At 48.5% G+C, this 24,849-nt stretch overlaps 2 protein-coding genes across 3 annotated transcripts in view; one reads left to right on the top strand and one right to left on the bottom strand.

Moving 5' to 3' along the window:
* LOC147705893 (uncharacterized) overlaps positions 1 to 19,615 on the bottom strand; it is a 383,606-nt gene extending 363,991 nt beyond the window's left edge. Inside the window, exon 1 of one of the 2 annotated variants that reach the window (XM_086932363.1) lies at positions 19,401 to 19,615. The gene's annotated coding sequence lies outside the window, so the exon portion shown is untranslated. The remainder of the gene's footprint in view (positions 1 to 19,400) is intronic. The other variant, XM_086932364.1, reaches the window with a different exon arrangement.
* MTO1 (mitochondrial tRNA translation optimization 1) overlaps positions 19,561 to 24,849 on the top strand; it is a 342,142-nt gene continuing 336,853 nt past the window's right edge. Inside the window, exon 1 of the mRNA XM_086932362.1 lies at positions 19,561 to 19,664. The gene's annotated coding sequence lies outside the window, so the exon portion shown is untranslated. The remainder of the gene's footprint in view (positions 19,665 to 24,849) is intronic.

Raw genomic sequence — 24,849 nt, 5'->3', positions numbered from 1 at the left:
GTAAAACAATCTCATTGTAAAACGTATATAAACTGACAATACATGTAAAATAATTATTTCATCTAATCATAAAAGAACAAAAATTTCAACAGCAATTGGTAAAATATTACAAGGGTTACAGAGAATGAGTAGATAGGATGTCGATCTCTATCTACTTAGTCTGTCAGTACACGGAGTTCCTGTTTATCATTTTGTATGTGTCAAACCTGATTTTAGACAGGTATTCAGTTGCCTAGGAATTGTTACTACTTTAAGTATTGTTGCCCCGTCCTAGGAACAGTTACTAGTTTCAGGGGGTACCTTTTTACCTTATTTGTGGCTGTATAGTCCAGCAGGCGTAGAGGAGACAGGTGTGGAGGCCCTTTATGCAGGGTGAGCTGTTGTACAAAAGGTAGGTATTCACCTTTTCCTTGCTGCCACTGCTTGGGCTTGGTCGCGGGGCACTGCCAGCTCCTCTTGATGCTGGGAGCCGGGCTGCTGACTCTTTTGTCGCTCTGTGTGCGAGTGGTGGTGGCACTCATTTGCGACAGTGACCACAGCAGGCTTGTCGCAGTGGCGAGACTTGTGTAGGTGCAGGGCACAAGTCGTAAAACAAGCATTTACAATGCAACGGTTTCGCCTTTGAAAAAGTTAGAGCAATTGGCATTGTAAATGACAACATTTTTATTTACACACATACATACCTGCAGAGCCACACGCAGAGCCACACACACACAGAGCCACAGAGCGACTGCGCTATCCCAAACAAGAAGAGATTGGTGAAAAAAACGGGATCAGGAACATTGGGACATTAAAAAAATGCAGACACTGTAACCGAATCAGAGCTATCAAAATGTACACAGTAATATGCCTGTTGAAAAGGAAGTCTTAAAAGGAACAATAAACGCCAACCCCCAGAGAGGAAAATCAAGTGAAAACCTAATAAATAAAACAAAGACAATTGACCCGAGGATGAGCAAATTGTTTTCAGTGATACTATTGACAAAATTCCAAACCACAGTGAAAAGCCCTGGATAAGAATAAGCTTTCTACATGATGGAATAAAGTGGTCTCCTAACGGACTGTGAATAATATTATCCGATCAGACCAAAAGGCCTTAATAACGTGAGCAATCAGCAGTTCCTCAGTAAGTACAAAATCGGAAATTGAGTGGTCTTGTTAAACAGGTGGGGAAAATTGGGCCACCTTTACCTTTCTTGCAGAGGTGACGGACAACGAAAGTACGAGCCCGAAACTGAACACTTTCAGCTACAGGTGTGAGAAGTCAGCAGCCGAAGGTCATAGCCCCGCGGCTCCAAATAAGTCATGAACACCAACAATCAGTTCCAGGCTTTGTCTAAAACAATAAACACGCATTGGCAAAGCCAATAGGTCGCACCTTTGAGGCCTATCCACTTTGCGCAAATGTGTGTGCGCCGTGAGGCATAGCATCACAGATGCTGCGCCTTGTGGCTATATAATTTTTTTTTTAAGTTTTTGGTCAGTCGCTTATTTTCTATTATTTTTAGTTACCGTTCCGAGCTGGATCAGTAACTGAAACCGAAAATACTTTATATTTTTTAAAATGGGTGGAGGGGAAAAAACTGAAGGGGAGCCACACGGGGGCACAAGATGAGGGGCGGAAGCAACAGGGGGGAGCTGGAAGGGACCGAAGCAACTTAGGGCACTGAAGTAACAGGGAGAAAGAGGGCCGGAAGCAAAACGGGGGACCATGGCGGGGATTTTAAAGCGGTTGGGGAAAAGAACATGGGGCGCAAACAACACTGGGGCACGGATGGGAGACACAAGCTAAACAGGGCACATCGGGGAGCGGGAGGGTGGAGAAACATGAGGACGGGAGGCAGAAGATACGGAGTTACGGTGAGGGGAGATCAAAAGTGCGACAGAGAGAAACGCGATTTACAAAGGTTGTTGCACTGAAAACGTGGTTACTACAGGCCAAACAGATAGCGGTGCTACCAACCCAGACCTACTAAATTAATAAATGTTCAGCGTTTTGTAAAGAAATAATAATAATTAAAAACAAGCCCACAACATAACACCACTGCAGCCGCTGCGCGTTCCCTTTGTCTTCGGAAAAGAAAGCAATAGTTTCCAAACCACGAGGGCACTATTTACCTGACAAGAGAGCACAAAGAAGAAGGTGAAGGGTCGAGGCCGGGTGAATAGGGCATAAGAGAGACAAACATACAGCAGGGACTGTCAGGAAAATGCTGGCGTCTTTACCTTCAAGGCTGGCAAGCACGCACGCACGCACACAGCGCACTGCACGATAAGAGAGGCAGGTGTCCGCGCCCGCCAGGTGCACCTTCCAGGTGTCCACTAATCACCAGATATCACTGTATTGCAAACCTATCGTAGGGCTCATGGGCCCCTGCGCCCATTATGGTAGTTATCCTGAAGTGCTGCAAGTTTCAAGACGTGGGCCTCCTTCGAGGCTCTACCTCGCAGTGTCCCCTACACAGAACAACAAGGGGGGGGCGTGCAGGCTCTCCACACGAAGACCTTCACTGGTCTGGTCTCCACTGTGAACTGACCCCTACAGCGAGCCTTCGCCACTGATGCCAACAATCTCGGGCCACCTGGCACGTGGGGCAGTGGAGCGTTCCCTTGTCTCGAGCCCTCACTGGACTCCCAGTCTCACCGCAATTGCAGCGGAGGGGCCGAGGCGCTTCTCTGGTTCCGTGCGGGCACACGGTAATGGCTGCGCCCCGATAGGCGGTACTTTCTTGGTCGGGTATGCTTCTGCCTGGCTCTAAGAATGGCTATGTTGTTAATTCTGCCTGTCTTCCTCGGCTCTGGGGCAGGCATTCAGACATAGTTATTTAGGAAAACTGTACACACGCAGGCACACACAACCACAAGCAGGCAGGCACACACACACAAAGGGACATGATGACAAGTACAGAGATGCATGTGTACAAACACAGACACCCAAGAACGCACATATACACAGGCAGACGCGAAGGCTAATACACACACGTCGGCAACTTACATAAAAACACAAACAAGAAAACCAAACGCACAACGAAATGACACACCCGCAGAAAAACTACCACACCCCCAGACACACAAAGACAGACACACAGACGAGAGAACACTTGAAGTGGGCAAGAGTGAGAGTCGGAAGTGCCGAGGGTCACAGCCTGCATGCACGCAGCCGGGATTTAATTCTACAGAAACAAGTGCCTACCCCTTCTGCAGGCTACGCCTGCCCTCCCCCCCCCCCCAGGGGGACAGCGCCCCAGATGAGCTGCGGATGCTGGGGGTGGCCCCTGGCCCCCGATGAGCTGCGGATGCTGGGGGGTCGCCCCTGGCCCCCGATGAGCTGCGGATGCGGGGATCCGCCTCCTCTCACCGCTGATGCCCGCTTCTGTTTTTCTGTTGTTTTCTGTTCTTTCTGTGACCACAAGTCTTGCAGAGGAGGAAGTCTACCTGCTGAGGCAGCCGGGGTCCCTTCAGAGCGGTGTCTGCGGCGGGCTGGGGAGAGGCCGGCTGCTGGGGGGCCCTTCCAGGGTTCTGGTCAGTGCAGGGGCCCGGGGTGCTGGACTCCCTGTTACAGAAGCAAGGCTGCTGGGGGGCTCTTCCAGGGGTCTGGTCCGTGCAGGGGCCCGGGGTCCTGGACTCCCTGCTACAGAAGCAAGGCTGCTGGGGGGCCCTTCCAGGGGTCTGATCCGTGCAGGGGCCCGAGGTGCTGGACTCCCTGCTACAGAAGCAGGCACTCGAGGGGTGGGGTGGAAGCGGTGTTATTTCTTGTGAAAACGCGGGGACTCTTTCGCAAGACTCTTCTGCCCCAGGCACAAGATCACATGGTGTCTGCCTTCAGAGCCAGGAGTTTCGGAGCCGAGACTCTGTGCGCGTCACTGAAAAGCCACAAATGCCAAATATAGTTATTCCCCATTCTGGTGGCCCTGCGGTGTCCTTCGACTTCCTGTCCATTGACTTGAGCGGGGAGACAGCGGTCCCCAGTGCTGCCGTAACTGGCATACATGGGGCCTGGTGTCACTGCACCTGCTGCACTATTGGGAGCTACACAGGTCTCAGGGCCACCCGCCTTTCCCTCCCCCATCTCCGTGCCTCTTTAGCCCCGCCCCTCCGTGCCTCGTGCATTCCTGTCCCTCACTCGTCTTCGACCCCTTCTTCTCTTTCTCCTACCTCACGACCCTTATCCCTCTGCTCTCTTCTCTTCACCTCTTCTTACTCCGCAAGCCCCTGTATTTTTCTCTCTCCTGAGCCGTTCCCTCCCTCAAGGTCCCTTACCTCCCCCGCCCCCTGTTCGCCTCGCCCCGCCCCTCCCTCTGTTCACCCCGCGACCTTCACTGGTCTGGTCTCCACTGTGAACTGACCCCTACAGCGAGCCTTCGCCACTGATGCCAACAATCTCGGGCCACTTGGCACGTGGGGCAGTGGAGCGTTCCCTTGTCTCGAGCCCTCACTGGACTCCCAGTCTCACCGCAATTGCAGCGGAGGGGCCGAGGCGCTTCTCTGGTTCCGTGCGGGCACACGGTAATGGCTGCACCCCGATAGGCGGTACTTTCTTGGTCGGGTATGCTTCTGCCTGGCTCTAAGAATGGCTATGTTGTTAATTCTGCCTGTCTTCCTCGGCTCTGGGGCAGGCGCGACGGAGCTGGCCTCCCTTAATTCTCAGCACAGCATGTTGGATTCCCCAGCAACACGGGGACGCCCTTAGGGGTTATCTTTTGTTTCCTTGGCCATAAATCACGCCGGTAAGGTGTTTTACAAATGCCACCAGTTACCATTTTAAATTACCTGAGAACTGCGATCCCTCGTGCTTCCTGTAGGCCTAAAAAGTGCTTCCTCGGCGAGTGGAGTGGGAGGGAGGAGGCACGGACAACGGGAGGGAGGGCGGGGGATAAACAAATGGATCGCTGAATGAAACAAGTCAGGTCCCGGGCCGTGCTGTGATTGGCTGACGTCACTGGGGTGTCCCGGGCCGGCAGCCAATCACAGCGCTGCCCGGGACACACGACATCAAGGGGCGGGATTTAAAAAAATAGTCAGAAACGCCCACGATTCGCGTTCTGACCGGGAGAAAGGGATTGACGCTGATGTCTTCCAATGGCTAGCCTCCATTTATGGAGCTAGCCAATTGGAAACAGAGGCGGTCTGAACATCCCTACTGAAAACAAAAGTTTTCAAACTGGGAGGGGCACTTCGTGCCCCTCGCCAGGCTGAAACCTAAAAAGAAGTGGGGGGACGCTGTCACTGGAAGTGAGGTCACGTCAGGAAGTGACGTCACGAAAGGTTGCTCCGTTCTTGTCCCGGAGAGGCCAAAAAGGTGAGGTTCAGCTGCTTGGCAGGGGGGACGGCGTCCACCCTGTAAAATAAGTGGCGGGACGCCGTCCACCCGCGTGGTACCCCGACTCGAGCCCTGCGTAGGTGTTGGCCTTCGCACCCGGAGCAGAGGTGCAGCCATTGTGTCTTTGCAGTGAGCTCCATGAGCCTCCTCTTTCTGTACCAGTCTGTTCCTGAAGATCTCACTGGTAGTTGAGCAGCGCTACATGCCTCACCTTGACGGTCCGTATGCTTCTGCCATCGGCGTTGTGCCCTTCCCGCACTACGTGGGCCTCTTCCACGGGCAAGCAGTATCTACGAGGGTGCTGCTTACTCTGGCTCCTCTTTTCACTATGAGGGATGTTGGGAGTCACTTTCAGCAAGCAAACAGGGTCAGACCCGTTTTGCCGCCATTACAGTGCATTGGGGCTTAGGCCACATGTCAAGTAAATGACTGCACAGACACATGGAGTATGGTACTGTAACTGGCCCAGGGCACGTGCGCCCGGCCCACTTTATTAGCAGGGTCACCTGACCAGTGACGCCTGTGATGAGTGGGTGAGCAGTGTAGGTTAACAGCAGGCGGAACGTGTCCAGCAGGAGACTACACCTCCTACCCCACTCCAAGCCTTTGATATTGCATGTAAATGTCAGGAGGATTCAGGGTAACCCCATAGCTTATATGGTACTCAGAAGGGTGGATAGTGCTTACTAGAATTCTCCAGTGTATTGTTTTCTGTCCAGAGGGTAGAGTCACCCTCATGATGAAATGACTTTGACGAGTAATGAAAATTAATAATAAGTAATCGGGTAATCACACAGCATGAATGGACATACTGACATCCTCAAAATACACAAGCCACCTTGAGGACTGGAAAGCCACCCTGCAAAAACTATAGGTAACATCTTGCTGACCAGAAAATCCTGATATCATATGGAGAGGAGTATCTAAACTTTGCACACAGAAAAATGTCACGGCTGACTATGTTGTCTTAAAAAGAGGATTTAAAGCTAACATCAGATTCGCCCTGCCCTTCTGTCTGCAAATGCGTTGCAATGCTATTTTCGTAAACAGTACAATTGAATGACAATAGGCAGTGCTGGTAAAAACAATGCAACATCAATGGAATGGAGACTATGCGGTTACAAAAGTGAACCTTTATCATATATAGTTTGCGCTTGCCCAACATACAACAGCAAGCAAAGGAAACAGTTAAAATCTTTCTTTTACATTTTGATTTCTGCACGTGTCGCTCTTTTCTGTATTGTATAATGGGGAAGATTCGCAATACGTGGCAGGTTTGTAAACCACTGGGGCACTGCAGTTACAAAAGTGCCACTAATTGATTCTTAATGCCACCCCACCTGGAAGTAACATATCTTTAGATTCTTTAACAAAATTCTTAATGCCACTCCAACTGGGAGTACCTTATTTTTATATTATTTAACAAAAAAAGGGGGTCTTGATGCTTGAAGCTATAAATTGTGTTAGGGTTTTAATTGTGGGTTTATTTTTTGCAACATCATTTGTATGGTTTTAATTAAGTAGAAAATTGTAGAGTTGTGCTCTAGTCTTCGCGCGTTGCGTCATGACGCAACACGCGAAGACGCCCAGTCCGAGCGAGTGCACATGCGCGCGAAGAGAGCCCGCGGATCGGAGCAGAGCAGATCCTGTAATTATAATAAAGCGACCTTCCCCATAGTCACCGAGTCTGCCTCCTCATTCTGCATTGATACCAGCATCATTATAGAGGCGACAAGGAGTGGGATTGCCCACACAAAAAAATAAATAATAAATACATATATAGAAATAAAGCAGAAAAACGGAGGAGCAGCACAAGGAGGAGGAGAATACACCCCACATGAGCCCACCTTGACAGGGGACGACGCGGGAAGAAACAACATCCAGGAAGTCAAAGGAAGATCGCAGGGACAGCGCAGCAGAAGCGCAGACAGGTGGAGAGCACCTACTGCATGCACCAGTGCCAGAAGGCGGGAACCAAGGGGGTGAAGCGCGGAGCAAATCGATAAAACCCCACAGAGGCCCTGGCGGAACAGGAAGACCGCAGAGAAGGGGGTGCAGGAGAACCCCGACCGAACCAGACGCAAGGTGGGAACACAAGCGCCCCCGGCAGCCCAAGAAACCAGGGAGCAGAACCGGAGGAACAGGCTAGAATGAGCACGCAGATGTCGTCACTCACTGCGCCAGTCCCGTTCTTGCCCAAACCAGGTGAACCCCAGATGAAGTGGGAAGACTGGAGGGAGTATTTCAAAAATTATCTTGAGGCCCTGGAAGATGAAAACGGGGAACCCTTCCCCAGCGCGAGGAGAAGAAGGATACTCTTGCACAATCTGGGCCTGGAGGGGATAAGAGTATTCACGAACTTAGTGCCCACGACCAGACCACAAGCGGATGTTGACGTCTTCAAGCATGCCTTAGAAGATCTAGACAATCACTACCGCCCAGCAGTATGTGTCTCCATCGACCGCTACAATTTCCAGCAAAGGAAGCAAGAAGCAGGAGAATCCATCGATGATTATGTCGCCGCTCTACGTTGATTAGCGATGACGTGCAAGTATGGGGCACTGCATGACAAATTTATAAAAGACCAAATTGTTATGCACACCACCAACAAGACTGTGCAGGATAAACTATGGGCACACTGAGAAGCGTCGCTGAAAGAAGTCATAGCCATGGTGAAGAAAGCGGAATTGTCGAAACGATGTGCCGAAGCAGCGAAAAGGGAATCCAGCCTGAAAACCATGGTGAACAGGACAGAAGATTCGGAACCTTCAGCAAGGATTAGAACTGTGCCTGGAGAAAGTAAAGGGACCAACAGATGGGCGGAAAGAACCGGACAGACAAGGAAACAACCCATGGAAAGCAAGTCCACGTGCTACAGGTGCGGAAGCCCGAATCACGCAGGCCAGAATAAACGCTGCCCGGCGTTCCGGGCGAAATGTATGTTCTGTGGTCTACTGGGCCACTATGAAAAAGTGTGTCGCAGGAAAATGAAGAGACCAGTGGTGAAGTACGTAACACAAGACCACACAGAGAGAGAAGAGGACGAGCTGGATGACGATGACCATGTGTTGTGTATAGAGGAGCAGGTGCTGGGAATAGGGAACAAGCGTTCTCGCAAACCTCAATGCGACATGGTAATAGGAGGTGTGAAAATCAAGATTGTGATAGACTCGGGGTCCCCGTTCACCATAATCCAAAGATCAGTATGGGAAGAAGAGTTCGAGCCCAGCCTAGGACCCAGATTGGAACCGCCAGACATACGGCCGGTGACATACTTGAACACACCCATCCCCATGGTAGGGTACAGCACTGTAAAGTTCGAATTCAGAGGAAGGACAGCAGAGTGCAAGCTGTATGTGGCAGAAAAAGGTCCATCGGTCTTAGGTTGGATGGATCAAGGTGACTTAGGGATAAAACTGGACCCTGGAGGAGACATCCAAGTATTGATGACAGCTCCTGAGAGTTGGCCAGACTTGGAGAAGTTAAAAAGGGACTTTCCGAAGGTGTTCGGAGGGAAGGTCGGCAAACTAGAAAAGATCACGCACAAAATTCTGCTCAAGGAGAAGTCCAACCCAGTGTCCCACAAAGTTAGGAACGTGCCCCTAGCAGTGAAGGAAGCAGTACAACAAGAATTGCGTAAATAAAAATAAATCGTAAATCATACGTTCTTATATAGCGCCTTTCACTGTAAGGTCTCAAGGCGCTTGCTTTGGGAACCCGTCCTGGCCTTTCCCTGTGAGATTATCCCTACTGGGCATCCCCAAGGTGAAGACCAGGCATCCCATCGCGGTGGGGCCGTAGTGGAGATTAAGCAAGCTATTGCCCAGAGTTGCAGAGTGTGAACCCACGATTCGAGTAGGCACCGAGGAGAGAATTATCAAGTCCGTGGACATTTTGAGCTCAAGGCCCTGCCGCGTCGGGGTTTGAACCCAGGTCCCGGGTCTGACCTCTGCATCAGGGACTGCCTCCTCTAACCGGTGAGCCACACTTCTCCACCGGTACTGGAAGAACAAGGAATAATCGAACCCATAGACAGTTCGGAGCGGCTGGCGTCCTTAGTTGAGGCAAGAAAACCAAATGACATGGTGTGTCTGTGCGTGGACCTCCGGGAACTTAATAAGTGCCTGATCGTGGAAAAATTCCCGTTACCCCGCATAGAAGAAATGCTGGCCAAAACGAGAGGAGTAAAGTGGTTCTCCACTATCGACCTTACGTCTACCTATAATAGACCTACACCCCACAAAAACGGAAACTCACATCCTTCATAACGCCCTTTGGATGCTATCAATTTCGCAGGATGCCTTTTGGCCTGGCCTCAGCTGCAGCGGTGTTCCAAAAGTTAATGCATCGTCTATTCAAGGACATCGAAGGCATCCAATACTTTCAGGATGATATTTTGGTAATGGGGAAAGACCGGGAGGACCATGACAGGAAATTGGACAAGGTACTGGGTGTGCTACAAAAAACAGGCCTGACAGCAGAATGGGAGAAATGTCGACTAGGAATGACATCAGTCACTTACCTTGGACACGAAATAGGAGAACACGGAATAACGCCAAAAAAGGAGAACGTAAAGGCAATCTGTGAGGCCAGGGCGCCCGACAGCAAAGAGGAGGTGAGATCCTTCCTGGGGATGGCTGAGTATTATAGCAAGTTTGTCCAGCACTTCGCTACTAAAATATCACCTGAGGCAGCTGATAAGAGACAAGACAGTGTTCAAGTGGAACGAGGAAGCACAGAAAGAATTTGAAGAGTTGAAAAGAAACATAAGTCGAGCGGTGCCATTACAAGGATATGACCCCATGGGACAGACCATACTGACGACAGATGTCAGTGAGAAGGGACTGGGAGCAGTCCTCATGCAGGAGAGAACAGACGGAACCGTGGAGTTCCTCATCTTTGCTTCCAGGACCCTATCACCCACACAACAGAAATGTAATGTGATTGAGAAAGAAATGCTAGCGGTGGTATGGGCCATGGGCAGAGGCGGCTGGTGACATTTGAAATTGGTGGTGGAGAAAAGTCCATATCTTATTGTCCTGTATTGGCACCCGCTCTCCACTCAAGGCTGGCATCACAAAAGCTGTATAATGTCCCCGCGTTATGTGCGACACCTTCAGCCAGCCCAGTCTATTTCAGTCAACAGCACAGCATGCTTGATTTTTTTATTTTACATTTTGTGTCTAAACAATAAATGACACCGGTGAAAAGGCGGAACCCTGCAGCCAGGGGCGACGCATACCACTGCTGTGGGCATGAGTTATAATTCCGGATGCAGGCTGGCTGCGCCCAGCACAGGGTATTAGTCTAGCTATTAGGTACAGGTATAGGTATTAGGTACAGCTGCGCAGCAAGTAGTGCCAGCTGCACCGTTTAGGCCTTTTTACAGCTGCGCAGCAAGTAGTGCCAGCTGCATCGTTTAGGCCTTTTTACAGCCTGACGGCACATCAACCCGGTTTTTCCACCACAGACGTTTGGATTATGCGCCCCCTTTTTGCCCTCTTTTTTCTCCTCACTTCTGCTCTCCCAGCAACACCCCTCTCATCTCTCCCCCACCCTCCTTCGCCTCAGCTTCCCAACATGGCCACCTCTCGAATTAAGTCTGGAGCCAATTGCTACAAAATCATTTATCCTCCCGACCAGACTAAAGCTACAATAAAACGACTTAAGCATAGCACTATTGAACGTTTCCCGGACTCCCTTTTTGTGGATCAATTTTACAATGGTCGTCTTGGGAGGCTCAAAAACGATTTCATCTTCTTCACTCGCGACATACCCTCTTGGTCCAACAGTTTTTACAATTCCCTTAACGTCACCTCCTCCTCCTCTATTCCTTATGGGAAACAACTAAAAATTTCCCCCTCTGGGTGCTTCAATGGCTACCTCACTATCTCACTCTATAACAACGGTACTGTCATGATCCAAAGCAAAGACTCCTGCCTCTCGATCTTTGACCACCTCTTCCCCTCCTTACTCCCCGTCTCTGCAACCGGGTTTCCCCTTGACTCTCCTTCCAGCTCCACCCATTACTCCCTTTCTCCTCCGCCGACCCCTCCCCACTCCAATTGGCTGCATTCACGAGAAGGGCAGGTCGGCCCTCTTCCCTCCCCCCCCCAACATACCTCATCTCCTAATCCTCCTCCCCCACAGTATGTCCCATCCCGCATTACTTCGGCCTTACCACTAGCTAACACGCTCCTCGTCCCATCTGCACCTTCACGACACTCCAATCTATTCCCCTCCCCCATACTTCTTCCCGTCTCCCCCCTCCAGTACTGCCGCACTACCCCCTTGCCACTCCTAGGAACACCTTCCTTCTCCCTCACTCAGGCCCAGCAGAACCACTTCCCCTCCTCAACTTCCCTTTCTCTCAACCCCCCTCACTCTGCCAGATGACCGTTCCCTCAGTGCTACCTCTCCTAACTGACAGGACCTCCGCAACCAATGCACCTCTGTTCCTCCCAAACCTCCTACACTCCCATGACGCCACACAGGCCTCCCCCCTCCTACTTCCCTACCGACGTGTTCCGCACCTTTCTCCCCCTAAATTTGTCCTTACTTCCTCTCCCTCTTGCAACACCAACAATGACAACTCTCCCTTAACCCCCAATTCACTTACTCCCGCTCCCAACCCCCACCTTTCCCCACCTGTGAACCCCACCCCCCAACACACCTCCTGTCCCCCCACTTCTCCCTGCCGTCCACCACCAATTCCACCCCCCCTTATTTCAATCGAGCCACCCAACCTTCCGCGCTCTGCCTCTTTCTCACTGGAAAATACGCTTGGCTCTCTGATCACCTCCATCTCTCAGCTTACAGCTGCCATTTCACTTTTATGCTCTAAGATCTCCACCCCTCCATGCACCTCTACTCCCTCCCAACTTCCACAGAGATACACCTCGCCCCCTCACCCCAATACAGCCAAGCTCAACCTTTCGTCTGCAAACGTCGTTAACTTACACAAGCCCCTGAACGCCACCCTTCTTCACCAGGCATACCCTAACAACCCCACTGTCTACACTATTCCGACCATCACCTCTGTCAGAACAAAGCGTCCACCTAAACCCTCCCGAGCACCCCCGCAAATGTATAATATCCCGATCACCCTTCAGAGCCCAAGTGCCCCCGTCACCAAAACAGTCTTGACAGAGCTGCGCTGTATGCTTCACAACTGCAGATCTGCAGTTAAACACAAACTTGAAATATCCGACACCATCTCCCTTCACAAACTTGACATGCTCTTCCTCACAGAGACCTGGTTCAAAGATACCTCTCACTCTATATTTGATCTCCTAGTACCCACAGGTTATTCCATATTTAGGAATGACAGAACTGAAAACACGGGGGGAGGTGTTGCAGTCATCTTCAGAAACGCCCTCCAACTTAAGGCGTCTCCTAGCAGCTCCTCCCACACCTTTGAATGCCTTTCTCTTGAACTTCAATTGCAACACCGTTCACCGCTCAGATTCCATATCATTTACCACCCGCCTCGTAGTAGTAGCTCTTCGTTTATAGAAGATCTCAAAGACTTCATCAGCGACCAATACTCTCAAAGTGACAATCAGACCATCGTGGGTGACTACAATCTCCACTGGGGCGCACCGCAAGACTCCTCTGCAAACTCACTGGCCACCTTCTTCTCGGCAAATGATCTTATCCAACACTGCACTGAACCAACCCACTCTAAGGGCGCAATCCTGGACCTTGTTATTTCTAAAGCAGGCATGCTTTCTACTTCTACCCCTATTCATGTAGATTGGTCTGACCACCACCTCATCCCATTCTCTCTTCAACTTTCACACTCTATAACTCTTGGCCAACCCAAAAGGGCCATCTCCTGGTTCCGTGACGCCAAAAACATTGATGTCGGTCCCCTCTGTGAATCAGCTTTGCTTTCACTTCCAAGGCTAGACCCGAACATAGCGGTTGACGATCTCACCTCCCAATGCCTCACAGTTCTTGCAGCTGAAATTAATAACGTCGCTCCACTTAAAAGCAAAAGGATAAGGCCCACTCCCTCAGCACCTTGGTTCAACAAATCCCTTTATGAGGAAAGGAAGCAGCTAAGAGTCCTGGAGAAGCAATGGAGGCAATTGCCTTCCACTGACAATTTAGCCTTGCTTCGCACAGCAAGATCCAAATACCACAAGCACATCTTCCTTGAGAAAGCGACGCACTTCAAAACCCTCCTTGATTCCGCCAAAAATAGACCCAAAAAACTATTCGATCTCATCAAGACTCCAAGCTGCTCTCCCCCAACCTCCAAGGTGGAGGATTCTACAAAGAGAGCAGCGGAGTTCGCTGTTTTCTTTGATGAAAAGGTGAAATCACTTGTGGATCAGGTTGCTCATCCTACACCTCCAGAGGAGCGCAAATCCTTAACCATCTGGCAGAGCTTTGACCCCATATCTGAAGATGCCCTTCTCAAGTGCATACGCGAAACAAAGCCCTCCAACCATTCTCTTGACCCTATTCCCAGTGCCATTGCCTTTGACTTCTATACCCATTCCCTCTCCTATTGGTCCACTCTGATCAATATCTCCCTCTGGCAAGGATCCCTTCCTGTCTCCTTCAAAACTGGGCAGGTCACCCCTCTGCTGAAAAAGCCCACTGCTGATGCGAGTGACCTCAACAACTTCCGCCCCAGCACCAACCTTCCCTTTCTTGCGAAGATCACGGAAAGATGTGTAGCCAAACAACTCTCTCGTCATATCAAGGACAATGATCTTCTTGACAATTGTCAGTCCGGCTTCATCCAAAACTGCAGCACTGAAACAGCCCTACTGCAAGTGGTTGATGATGCGCTGAGGATACTCGACTCAGGGGGGTCCTGTCTGCTAATTCTCCTTGACCTTTCCGCAGCCTTCGACACTGTTAATCACAACACCCTCCTCAATATTCTTCAACAGAGAATGGGCTTGGAGGGCACTGTGCTTAAATGGTTTGCATCCTTCCTCTCTGACAGATCTCAAATGATCAAAATAGCGAACAGTCTTTCTTCTCCTGTGGCGGTGGGTCAAGGTGTTCCCCAAGGCTCTATACTTGCACCCACATTGTTCAATCTCTACTTAGAACCACTGGGAAACCTCCTAAGCAAATCCGGGATTCACTATCATCTCTATGCAGATGACACTCAACTCTACCTCAAGGTTGCCTCCACTCATGACCTCTCCTTCCTAAGCTCCACTCTCGACTCCATTCAAAATTGGATGTCATCTCATCAACTGATTCTGAATCCCTCCAAAACTGAATTCCTCCTCTTCTCCTCCTCACTCTCTCCTCCCCCGGTTCAATCATGGATGGATCAGATGAATCTACTTAACAATAAACCCATCATTGTCGACAGCGCAAAATCCCTTGGTGTCATTCTAGACAAAAATCTCAATCTAACTCCCCACATCAATTCTATTGCAAAATCTGCTCGCTACCAACTGCGCCTTCTTTGGGGAATACGTCGCTTCTTCCCGGAGCATGACCTTATAACCCTGGTGCAATCGCTGGTCCTCTCCAGACTAGACTATTGCAATTCTCTTCTTACTGGCCTCCCCAAATCTCACCTGTCCCCACTTAAGTCTGTCTTCCATTCAGCAGCTCGTTTCATTTATGGGGCCAAAAGAAGCGATCACATCACACCGATGTTATCCACCCTCCGCTGGCTTCCCTTCGAAGCTAGAGCTATCTACAAGACCGCTTGTATCACCCACAAAGCCTTGCACTCCTCCTCTCCCCGCTACCTGGCAAATAAACTGAAACTCTCTGGAGGCTCTAGACCTTCACGCAATGCGGAGAATCTACTGCTTGAACCTCCCACTTTCAAGAAGGAAAGAACAATGGCCCAATCCTTTTCAGGCAATGCAGTGAGAATCTGGAACTCGTTTCCGCCTCAGCTCCGGACCACCGCCTCCTCCCAGGCCTTCAAAAGGGACCTCAAAGCTCTCCTCCTCCAGAGACACCTCCAAAAGTAATTCACGTCCTCTTGCTACTTGGAGGAAGACTTCCCACTACTGATATTTTCTACTTTCCATGACCATGGAAGTGTCTTCCCAGTGTTTGTCCTGTGGTTGGAGTGTCTGCCTTTTCGCAGTATTCTCCATGTTCTTGTGTTCGGTGCCCTTTTGTAACATGCACACACCACTTTGCCCTTGTAACACACGGCTGCTACCTCTCACATGTTTTTACCTTTGAATACTTGCACAAGTGCCACCTTGCCTACGTAACGCTTGTTCGTGTGCCTAGCATTTATTGCAGTATTATACCTCAAATTATACTCTGTTTTCTCTTATAACTACACACTTGTCACTTTCCTCTTGTGCACTTTTGACTACCTCATGTATTTTTGGTTGCTCACAATTTTTACTACCTCAAGTATTTTGTATGCTCACAATTATCACTATTACCTTTACTACCTCATGTATTTTTGGTTGCTCACAATTTTTACTATTACCTCAAGTATTTTGTTTGCTCACAATTGTCACTTTTACCTTTACTACCTCATGTAATTTTGGTGGCTCACAATTTTTACTACCTCATTTATTTTGTTTGCTCACAATTGTCACTATTACCTTATGTAAGTAACGTTTGCTTTTGTAATCTGCTCTTTTGTAATGTTTCTCATTATGTTTCATTTCTGTTCCTAATGTGAAGCGCTCTGACGCCTTCGGGTAAAGTCCGCGCTATATAAAAATGCATAAATAAATAAATAAATAAATAAATAAATAGAGGAAGTAACTTGGCAGAGGTCTGTGTCGCTGCAGCGCTACCGGCTAATTCTTTAAACAAATAAGTGTACTGCGAGCTCTTCGACGTGATTTAATGTTGCAGCGGAACATAGAGCCCCATCCTTTCAAAGACATTATTATTCATTGAATAAAAACCACTTTATGAACCGCAAGATGAGTCGACATACCACAATCACCACGGGCACCTTAACGGCGAGGAGCATGAAAAGGCTGTTTATACAGATTACACATTCCCCTCAGTTTCCACACCCGTGCCCCCGCCCCCCATCCCGCCGCCATGGAGCCGAGTCCTGTAATGTTAGCTTGCACTGTGGTGAGACTATAAATGCCTTTAGCTTCGGTTCACATTCCTGGTTTTTGATAAACGCCTATGAATTATTACGTCCTCAATAATACCTCTGCCAAACATTTTCATGGTTTTTAAAAAGGAGGCTCCTGCTCTACGGATTTGGCTGCTTGCTTACAAAAGACTGTGCACTGCCATGGGAATGTTCTCTTGCAACAAAGTCATGCTCTTGCTGTGCCTACCTGAGAGTGGTCGACCTGCATTAAAAATACAGTATAAATATAAAAAACTTACCTTGGCGTCCTGGATTTTGAATGCTGCCGCCCGCTGCGTCTGACATGTGTGGGCTCTCGTCACGGAAGGCTGCAGGCAGCCTCCCTCCCCTCCATGGCAGCCGGCGCTGATTGGTTCGGCCGGCTGCCCTAACTACGTCATTTCTGCTAGTCTGCATCCTGCAGAACGAAGAGTGGGAGGAGGCTTGGGGGAGCAGCTTGCCCACTGTTGCTAATACTGTCTGTTTGGACAGCCTCTCAGGCTGTCCAAACAGTCCGTATTCACAACATTGGGCAAGCCACTCCCCCAAGCCACTCCCCCCTGCACTGAGGCTCGAGTAATCAAGTTCTGCTGACTGCTTTCTCGCCGTGCGAGAAGAAGGCAGAAACAAATGGTAGTTATAAATAAATAACTACCATTTGTTTCTGCCTTCTTCTCGCACGGCGAGAAAACAGGGGGGGGGGGCGGTGCCCAAACGCCCCCATGGTAGAACCGCCGCTGGCCATGGGGAAGTTCCGGCAGTTCCTGTGGGTCACGAGATTTCGACTGCAGACGGACCACAAGCCGCTAGTCAAAGTGCTAACCTTGAGTGGACATGCGACTACCACGCCACGCATAGCCAAGATGTTGTTGAAACTACTGGAGCACCGGTATGACGTGGAGTATATACCGGGGACACGCAACAAGGTAGCTGATTACCTTAGTAGAGCCTCAGCCATGGAAGAAGCCCCAAACCTCTCCTCTGAGGATGAAGAAATGATAGCGATAACGGAAGTTCCAGAAAGAGTAATCAGTAAGCAAGAATGGGTCCTAGCATATGAAGAGGATGGAGAGATCGGGGAAGTCAAAGAACACATAATCAAGGGCTGGCCCGAAAAGAAGAGAGTAAAGGAAGAGCTCCGGAAATTCTATGAAGTCCGCGAGGAACTGTCTGTGAGTGACTCGGGCATCTTTCTATATCGAGGAGACAAGGTGGTGCCTCCTACGAGTTTGATCCTGTTCCTATTGACACAGTTACATGAAGGGCATCTCGGGATTGTCAAAACAAAAAAGAGAGTGAAGCAAATGTACTGGTGGCCTGGACTAGACCTACAAGTGGAAAGGCATGTGAGAGGCTGTGACCAGTGCCAAGGAGCTGACAAAATCCTGAAACCTCTAAGGCCTGCTTTGGGGAAATTTGACCAGCCACGCGACCCCTGGGAAGATGTCACGGTCGACATTTTAGGACCTGTTCTGGACAACCAAGGAGTGCCGAAGTATGTATGTGTACTGGTGGACAAATACTCAAAGTGGCCGGAAATTCATATCCAAGAAGAAATGGACTCTGAAACTGTGATAAAGTTCCTCACGTCGGTTTTCCTGAGAGAAGGGATCCCGAGGACAATCCTGAGCGACAATGGCCTGCAATTTACCTCTGAGAAATGGTACAAGTATGCAGAAAGGAATGGGATCAAAACCAAACACACTTCTATATACCACCCCTCGAGCAACGGACAGGTGGAAAGATTCAATCGGCTCATCATGGGGTCCATCCAAGCTTCCATCATGAAAGGCAAGGATTGGGAAAAAGAGATACTGAAGATGATATGGGCCTACCGTATTACCCCCACCTCCACTGGGTACAGCCCATTCCAAATCCTGAGAGGCAGGCACCCCTTCACGGAGGACAATGTGGTTTGGAGAGAAAAGACCATCACCAGCAAATGGTCTCCTGCAGTAGTACAACATAACCTAGAGAGAGCTCAGAAAATACACCGACCAATATAACCGTGGGAGAAACGTACAAGAGACTGCACTTGAAAGAGGGGAGTGGGTGAGAGTCAAACTGGCTGTGTTGAAAAGGAAAGGAGAAAGCAAATACAGCCCGCCTCTGCAAGTAGAAGTATACGATAGAGTGGCGTTACTCAGCAACGGGAACGTGTGGTCCCAAGACCGCATGGCTAAAATCAACAAGATCCTTCAGTGGCCTGCGGAGGAAGAGAGAGCCCTACAAGATCAAGGGCCAAGAGACAGAGAAGATGTACATCAGCTGGGGAAGAGCACCAGACGGAAGAAGGATCTTACGAGGACTTGGGAGATCAAGAAAGACCCTTTGCAGAGGAAACACAGGGAGAAAGGTGTGTGGCACCAAAAAGAGCCGAGCAGAGTCAGCAAAGAGACAAGACTGTAAGCCCTGAAGAGAACTACACCAGAGAAGCCTCCACGCCGGTAAGACGCACACGCGCCGTTAGAGTGGTGGTCAGACCCAATCATTTCAGAGACTTTGAACTAGGGTGGTGTTAAGCCCCTGGGGACTCAGAGGACTCTTTTGTGTATGTATAAAAAGGGGATATATGTAGAGTTGTGCTCTAGTCTTCGTGCGTTGCGTGACGCAACACGCGAAGACGCCCAGTCCGAGTGAGTGCGCATGCGTGCGAAGAGAGCCCGCGGATCGGAGCAGAGCGGACTCTCTGCACTCTCCCGCGATCCTGTAATTATAATAAAGCGACCTTCCCCATAGTCACCGAGTCTGCCTCCTCATTCTGCATCGATACCAGCATCATCATCATCATCATTATACAAATATTTTCAATGTTAGTCACCCATTTCAACTTCACAAATGCCACAATGGGTAGTGTTCAAAGCAGAAGAGCGTTACTTCCGGCAAACACAGCAAGAGAACGCGATTTTTCTGCTAATACAAACACACAGGCTTATATCAAAATGCGCAATAGCGGGCAAGTGTTTTGAAATTGTTGCGAAGTTTTCTGAAGCCGACTTCTCAGTTTCCAATTAATTCTACCTTCTCCACTTTTGCTCTCCCTGGCGTTCCGACGTTCCCTCTAATTCGACGGACTCTCTTTCGGGTCGTAGGGGTCCTCTCTCCGGTTCTACTGGTCCCACTTCCCGTGTCAAAACCTTGGTTTTCCCTCTGCCTTCCTCACGGCGACCACTCATCTCCTAGGAAACGGCTGGCAACGGAAGCACGAGGCGCAGGCGGAGCTTCGGCTGTGAGACAGCCGGCATGAGAAGTTCGGGGTTGCGCTAGAAATCGGAAGTCAGTGAGGTGAGGTGAAAATATTGACGCGCATGGAATATGGCATTGATTGTGAAACGTGAGCTAGTGTTAAGGACATTTGGGAGCAGGGAAGCGACCACACAATAGATTTGAAAGGAACGGCGGTACGGTTAAGTTACTATGCAAGTGGCAGGGGGCGGATGTTTGACTGGACGGGATCTAAAGCGGAGTTTCCATGTCACTCCATTCCAGGCGTGTGTTAATTATTTACTGTTTCCACTCTGCATATGCAATATTACAATTACAAGAAAGCAAGTTAAATAAATTGTGAAAGAGTGACCTATGCGTGCATAAGAGTTGTTGTCGGATTGCATAGGACTTTGAGATGAATAATCGGCGCATTCAGGGGTAGAGCGGTTTAGGGCAACTCTAGATTACGTTTTAGTGCCTTGTTTACTCAAGCAATAATTTAGATCTCGATCCGCCATCCTGTATGCTGTCGTGAAGGTTACTTGTAGCAAGTCTGTCTTTCACCTACCAATGATAAGCACATCAGAAACTGTAGTTTCAATGTCCTTCCTGTTACTGTGTTGTCCTTGCCCCAGCGTGATGCTTTTAAAACGGGTTTCTTCAGAATATTCAATGCATACGTTCAAATGACATTCATGGATAAAATAAAGAGATGCACTCTATCTTCCTTGTTGATGGCTTGATAATGATAAGTGAATGAATATGCATATCCAAAACTTCAACATATTAGCAAAATCTCTGATAAAAACAAAAATGTGTGTCCGTGTAGGTATAATTATGCAAACAAATTTCGAACGACGCCGTTACCCTCTATCTCAGTCTTGTTTGAGATGGCCCCACCTTCTGGACAAGCTCTTCCCCACAAGCATTTATCTCTAGTACGATATGCGGTAGTCTTTCTTCTATTACCATTCATTACACTCATCATAATCCCGAATCTCTCCTCCGGGTGACATACTGGAGTTGCTGTTCCAGTATGAAGCTTCCGACAACGATGTAAAACGTGATCATATGTATGGTTTTACAGTTTGTGTTTTCGGCCACTGAGCCAAGGCAGTCATTTAAGTGACGCGGAAGTTGAAACGCTCATGGATTATGTGCTGAATTGGAAAGGGGAGAGGAGATGTTTAATGTTTGCGTCCGTGTTTTCAAAGGAAAAAAATTAAGTGCAGGTACTCATTAAATTGAGTTAGGGGCGTAGCTAGCTGGCGGGGTGAGAGGCTAGGCGAAACATGATGATAGAAAACACTTCCATTGATTGTTCATTTTGCCCTTGACAGTTGTCTCAAACTTTTCATATGTGCAGATCAACAGGTACATATGCTATGGGTGGTGTGAAGTACTTCTAGGAACAATGCTAGGAGCTTCTAAACCTTGGATGCAGCCAAGCCAACAGTACTATTAGCACTTTCAGGCTAAGAATCAATGTGCGTTTTATAATTTGAGAGTGACCCCTTAGCACACCAGGGGAATAGGGTACTTTAAACAGTAAGAAAAGGGGTGTTTCTTCCCTTGGCGGACAGCTGAAGTTACACAAACATGATTGTCTAGGTCAACTAAACACATACAATAAATCCTGCACACTATAATGCACCCACACAGTAACAGTATAGTTTTGATATTTATTAAAACATTTTTTTATATACTTCTGTATATTACACTACTTAAAAACAAGCCATTGCGCGCCTACATAAAAACAGTTTACAATTTCATTGACATCATTTTATACACAAAAATTAAAAACACATTGAATCACAAATAATTTTCATTAACATTGATTGGTTGAAAAGAGACAAATATCACATTGGGGGAGAGACAAACAGACACTTCTTATTGGTCTTTATATTTTGCACATCTGGAAACCTGGTATTCACAAAAACTAAACCTGGACCCGTTATATATCTTGTCTACAGGATAGATTTGGTTTCGTGATTGTGCAGCAGTGGCGTCGACGCGTTTCGATGGCTTTTATTGATACTCTGCCATCTTTTTCAAGACTAAATAATCAGTCTCTCATGCTTATAGGCACTGGTTGGTTGCCACTTGCAAGAAATTTCCTGGTTACATCACCCTTGATCGTATCTCTAGGATTTCTCTTGCGTCACCTTTTAGGTCTTAATGCATTCCTTCTTGATTTTTAAAACTACTTCTCCTGGGAACCGCTCTTTCTTTAACTATAAGTCTCACCTGCTTATTTTAGTAATGAACACTGCCCCCTGGCGGTTCTTCCTTAGAGTTTGGTGTATACGGACTGTCTGTCAGTTCACCGCGGTTGGAGTCGTGAAAAGAGGAGCGCGTAAGACTTAAGATCTAGGCTACCGGGAGTGGGAGACTTTTGAACTGGCTGTCATTAGAGAGACGTGACCTTTGTCATAAGAACAACCCACCCGAGAAAGTTTTACTTCTGCATAACCACGAGATTGAAATCTGGCAAACAGCTGTATTTCGGGTAAATTAAAAGGACCAACAACAGACAGTTGCCAAACCTACAGATGTATTATTGGGCAATACATCTCAAGGTCATTAACCACTGGATACATGTCCCCCATGATGACCCAGCATATAAGGCTGATGGAATACAGCTGGGTACGCACAGCTTATTGGCGGCGCTCTACCACAAGGGAATCGCGACGAAACTTATAGGGCCCACGAAACACACAGTAAGCCTGTGGTACACAGCGCAGACAAGGCTTAAATGGAATGGCGTCATCATGATGTGTTTTATCTAGGACCCTGATCAATATTGTGACCTCATTCCCCTATACGGCTATAATCAATACATATCCCTATAATGGCATAACAATGAGAGCCATATTTCAGTAACTCGCCTCTGCAGTCCATGACAGTCCATGACACAGCAGAAGCCACTTCCTTAGATTCCTAGATAGCACACAGAGTTCTTTCGACATACCAAACCCCCAGCAACCTGGGAAAGCCCAGCTTGCTTTGTTTTGATTAGTAATAGAACTCCTGCGAGCACTGTAAGAACGACCAGTTCTTAGTGACATCTTTATTGACGTCTTATGTCCAAAAACATACGTCAAACTCGGCCCCTTTCAGGTATAAATATACCAACATTGCCTTAAGCAAGCACACGGTGGTGGTGAATACTGGAGCAGAACAGCTGTCCCCTTGCAGAGAGCCCAGCAGATGCGAGAAGCCCACGGACGCTGCCCCTCCTCCTTGACGCGCTGAGAAAGACGCTGTCTTTTCTCCTGCCGAGAAAATCCAGCTCTGGCGTTTCCAGCCTACCCTTGCGGGTGACTGGGATATCGGGTCCTAAGAAGGAGATACCAGACCTCCTGCATTCTATTCCAGAGGTACGGTGCTGACTAAACCCTTAGAGAGAATTCTTGAAACAAACTCTTGGCAAAACCAACTTAACTTAAACTGTTACTTACTCCCTCCCTTGTATTAGGCTTAGGTCAGGTACACTGGGGTAGGCGTACTTAGAAGCACCAGTTGAGGTCATTAGCTACTGTATATATGAATGTATATATTTTATTCATTTTAACTATCTTATGGCTAAGAAACCATATCAATGCTTTTACAGTATTATTTTGTAATACTCCTTTTACTGTACGCACTTTTCATAATAACAAGTCTTGCAATTGTGGCAATTCATTTCTCTTGCATGAGAAGGAAGACTGCTCAATAAATAATATCTTTTATTGAAAAACGCCCGTCTCTCTATTCTCTGCACTCTGGTGAAAGTAAATCTGCACAACTGACTGAGTGAAATAGCTGTCTATTGTTTCACACGACTCTAGAGATTGACTCTTATTCTGAGGAGCAAAGTTGTCATGTTTATGCGGTTGTCGGAAGCTGAATCCCTTCTTGTCTGAGCCAGGGAAGCTGATCACTTCCTATTCAGTCAAGAAAGTTTCCAGTGACCTCTGAGCTAGCTGGCGCAAACCTAAAATTAAGTCTAACATAGTCAGTAGAGACCTAGAAGACCGCAGTCCTACGTCTACACTGCTGTTTATGTTATTCCAATGCGCAGAGCCTATAGGGAAAATAGGAACTACACTACAATCACTAAGCAAACCCCGTTATGGGACACCAAGGCGCTGGGGCACCTCAGACCGAGCAAGGGTTTCACGCAGTGGGACAATATTGGTATATCGACAGTGGGAGATTTGTCGGCGGAAGGGACTGTGGTACCATTCCCCCGGCTCCAGCAACAATATGGCCTTGGTCCAACGGAAAGCTATTGATACGTGCAAATTAGCCATGCTTTGCTGACTGCAATACCTACAGACACGGAGATCCCCGAAGCCTCCCCCTTGCAGGATCGGCTACTCACAGATTATATGCAACATAGCGCCACCTCCCTCACATACCGCAAACTGACCAACAACCTGCCAGACCCCACATGTAGGCTGCAAGAGAAATGGGTAGATGAACTGGGCGATATGGACGAAACAGAGTGGAATGAGGCGCTAGCGTCCCCAAAAGAAATAGGCGTTTCAGCCAAGTTCCGTTTAGTGCAGCTTAAGATACTGCACTGAATATATTACACCGGGACCACACTGCATACATTTCACCAGGCGCAACATCCGTACTGCCTTCGCGGTTGCGGGGAGGAGGGGTCCTTTCTACACACCATCTGGGACTGCCCGAGCGTGCTGGAATACTGGAGGCAGATACTGCACACTATCTCCCAAACACTGAGTGTCTCCCTCTTACCTGAGCCCCGTAGATGTCTTTTGAACATATGGGAACCAAACGATCTCTCACGCCATGGTCAAATCTGGGGCATAATAGGTATGATGGTTGCGAAAAGAGACTTAGCACAGAAATGGGGCGCGTCTGAGACGCCTACACTGGCGCACTGGTGTAGGAATATGGATGTCCTGATGCTTATAGAAAGAGCGGTGTATACGGTGAGGGCAAGTCCACGCAAGTGGAACAAGATTTGGATGCCATGGAATAAATATAGGGGGACCTGTGTGACCCGCTGCCTGAAGATGACATTATCGACTCCTATGAAGAGGTAGATGAGGATGGAACTAGTTTGTCCTGATGGATGTGTGTAGTTATGGCAGCAATTCAACGTGATCCTCACAAATGACCAACTGTGCCAGCGTGGGGTGGCCGGTGTGTACATACCTGTGCGTAACTGTTCAATGTATGCTATGATGCTACCGAAGATGTCTACTGTCTAAGTTAACATTTGCTTATTGTTCTTACTGACTAAACT

Source organism: Lissotriton vulgaris, chromosome 7, assembly GCF_964263255.1.
Source record: "Lissotriton vulgaris chromosome 7, aLisVul1.2, whole genome shotgun sequence".
NCBI lineage: Eukaryota > Metazoa > Chordata > Amphibia > Caudata > Salamandridae > Lissotriton > Lissotriton vulgaris.
Note: the sequence above shows the minus strand (reverse complement) of the source record. Positions and strands in the feature narration are given on the sequence as shown.